This window comes from Mandrillus leucophaeus, unplaced genomic scaffold (assembly GCF_000951045.1).
Source record: "Mandrillus leucophaeus isolate KB7577 unplaced genomic scaffold, Mleu.le_1.0 Scaffold133, whole genome shotgun sequence".
Lineage (NCBI taxonomy): Eukaryota > Metazoa > Chordata > Mammalia > Primates > Cercopithecidae > Mandrillus > Mandrillus leucophaeus.
The window spans coordinates 3,287,809-3,291,413 of NW_012101288.1; the positions used below are offsets into that span (position 1 = coordinate 3,287,809).

General features: G+C 34.0%; 1 pseudogene; it reads right to left on the bottom strand.

The window, feature by feature from the left end:
- Nucleotides 1-2,702: 2,702 nt before the first annotated feature.
- LOC105534315 lies at nt 2,703-3,339 on the bottom strand (annotated as a pseudogene).
- Nucleotides 3,340-3,605: the final 266 nt, after the last annotated feature.

Below are 3,605 nucleotides of genomic sequence, written 5' to 3' on the forward strand. Positions count from 1 at the left end.
CTTCAAAAAATAAATCTATTGACTGAGAATCTGCATAGGGAGAAGTGCTATCAATAAGTCTCTTAAGAGACCACAAATTAAAAAAAGACCTCCATCCCTGTGTACATTCTGATTATTTATCCAAGCACCAAAAATTAAGAAAAACTTCTAAACTTTTGAAGACTAAAATTTAAAAAAAAATCACTACCAAAGAAGCATTAATCAGGCTAATATTATGATCCTCATCAATAATACTAGCTGTGGAAGTAGATGACACAATTTCTTCAGATTTATGAGAAAAAAATATTTTTAATCTTCAAATTCTATATCCATGAATTATAAATCAAGTGTGAGTGTGCCATAAAGGCATTCATGATTCATAAAGTTTACTTTTCATTCACTCTTGTCTTAGGATGTTACTTAAATATAAACTAAAAGAAATCAGGAATAGAAACAAAAATTAGAAGATATCAGATCCATGTTACAGCAGGTCTAATTTAGCATTAAAGAGATGTAGGTTTCAGGATAATTCCTGTCAGACCCAATAACTCAGACTGAAGCAGAAAGATGATGTTATGGGAAAAGGGGTGAAATATTTTAAGAAAAAAATGTGGAATTGAATAAAGTCATTTAAAACATGGAAAGCTGAAGATTTGGTAAATGCAAATAATCTTCTTAAAAGACAATAGAAATCACCAGAATGAACAAAGAACTATTCAAAAAAAGTCATGATTCAAATATAAAGTAAACGTAATTTTTAAGCAAGTGTTGGGCATAAAAAACAGTCCTTTGGACATTAGTGGTAAAACAAATTTCTTTCAAGTGCTCCAGGAATCATAACATTGTATATAAGAAAGGAAATAAAATCCTAGCTTATGGATGCCTCTTAGACATTAATAGTAATCTCATACTTATTAATATAAATGTTTTTATGATGTTTTAATACTAAGTAATGTCATGGATAAAGTTGAAAGCTTGCTTGTAGTTGTAAGATGAAGAATAAGTGTCAACCAAGTATAAGTGCAGCTGACAGAGTGGAATAGAATTTGTGTTTTTGTGTTGGGGAATGAATAGGGTGAGAGGAAATGCGGAGGGAAGTAATCAGACCCTATGGGTCTGGCTTTGGTTGAAAACCCAAGTCTCTTACCAACCAGCCTCTGTGACCTCCAATTTCTTCATCTACCAAATGTCCATGCTATTAATTCCTTCCTCCAGGTTTGTTGTAACATTGTATTAGAACAATAGTTGCAAAAATCACTGTGAATTACAATTTCCTACAGGATTGTAGTTATTAGTTACACAAAGAAAAAGCACCATTTTATATTGCATAATTTTCATATCTCTGCTTTTATGAAAGCATTGTTGTAAGCCTGATGGGGAATACAGAGATAAAAAAATATCACTAGAAAGAAAAGAGTTCCTCTTCAAGAGTTTTCTTTCTAGTGATATTTGCTCACAAACTTGAGAAGGAAAAAAAGTATAAATCAAATGCATGAAATTAAAATTCTGTGGAAAATGGAGATGGATTACTTCTGGTTGAGAACCTCGGAGAAAGCATCATGCAGAAGACAAGAACACTTGCACTATATCCCGAAAGATGTTTGGATGTTGCAGAAGTTTGGATTACAGCCAGATATTCTGAGCATAGAGAGCAGGTGACAAAAGGTGCCTCAGGATACTTGAAGGTGAATGGAGAGCATAATCAATAATTCATGAGGGATTAGTAATTCATAAGGGATCTGGCCCCAAGATCCAATCACCTCCCTCCAGACTCCACCTCCAATACTGGGGATTACAATTCAACATGAGATTTGGGTGGAACCTACAAACAATATCAATACATTTTAAAATATTGTATTCCACTCAATTATCTAATATTACATTTTTGATAAAAATGTTACTCAGAACAGAGGCTTCAGATGCCCATGAAAAGAAACGCTGGGGTAGAAATACATATGCTGAGATTTGCTAATTCACTGTTAAAAGTACCTTAGATTTCCCAATATAATTGCTTTTCAGTATTTTTAACAAATGAATAATTATATTTCACAAATAAGAAAAATTGTGCTTTTTATCTACACAGAACTGTACAAACTTCTAGTAAAACTTTTAAATTATTTTACTTTGAATCTTGTCAAATGAAGCATTTTCATTTCTTCTACACTTCTTTAAAAGGCTGAACAAGTTTGCCTGCATTAGTATCACCACATGTTGGACTGTACTATGTTTAGTTGTAATAACTAATTTATCCATCCTCACTTAATATGTGGGAAATGATACAGCCCTAAGTGTATTGAGATATGTTTCTTTGAAACAAAAATATTTAATTTTTTGCATGTGATAAGAAACAGCCTTATTCAACATATACTTTTTAAAAATGAGCAACACAGCAGACATATGACTCCTTACTACCCATCATCTTGACTACCAAGAAATGAAGCCAAACTTAAAAAAAAATACATTCAATAAAATATTCAAGCTAAAAATATATTCCTTTGGTTAAAAATCATTCCCTTTATAATATTCATTTGTAATCTAAATTCACACACATCCCACCAGCCCAAAATAATCTTCTAAATGTCATTATACTTGTAGTATTGCCATGTTTTTTTTCAGTCCAGTACTTATGGAGGTTACTGGGCTGCAGCAGTACATTATTTTAACTCTGCAAAGAGTATAGACTTACAGCATTAGCCCCTTTAACAATTTTCTAGAAAAGATTTTTAGTTTAGAAACCTCCAGCCCATGCGGTTTTCCTCAGATATAGTGTATCTAAGCTTTTTATACAAACCAACGTTTTGTGGTAGAAATTCAAGGGAAATCTTACAACAGTTCAGTTTCTAGCTTAGCAAAGTCAGGGTTGATAATAACAACTTGCCAAGCTGCTTTTCTCTGCGTTCATCGTTAATGATAACATCTTCTATTCTTCCTCTCTTAGAACAGAAATGGATGAATTTGTGTTCTATTTTCAGAGCTGCTGTAGCAACAATCTGTCCTAGAGTTGCATCTTCCACATCTGTAACATGATAGTCCCCAGATTTCTTTATATGCTCAAAAGATTTCATAAATTGTTCAGGGTTCACAACTCCAGTCTCTCTTGTCAGCTGGCCCCGTTATCTTAACACACACACACACACACACACACACACACACACACACACACACCCCTTTACTTAAGTCAGCAGTACAAACAGGTCTCCTCCAGGATGCATTGGGGAAGTGGCTGGAGAAAATCTAGCTGTATTCTGACTCCAGGCTAGTACTTTGGGTACTCTGGTCAAATATAGGGGTTTCATCAGGTTTCGTTTTTGCAGTAAGGTCTTGTTCTCCCATCTTAAGCTCTAGATTACTATCCTCCATAGAGCCCGATCATCATACTAGACAGGTAGCTCTGTCTCCCCTATTCAGCGAACCCTGCCTGGAGATGTCCTGTAGTTGATGCTGCTAGCCAGGCGTATTGGACTCTGACTCACTTTTACACGGGAAATATTAGTATTTAAAGTAATAACTGAAACAATGGGGATGAGTGTTATACAACATATTAATTAAGAAAGAAATTAGAGACCACCAATTTTGGAGAAAATAGCGAGTCAAACATTGTTTTGTTAAACAATACTCTGCTTTAT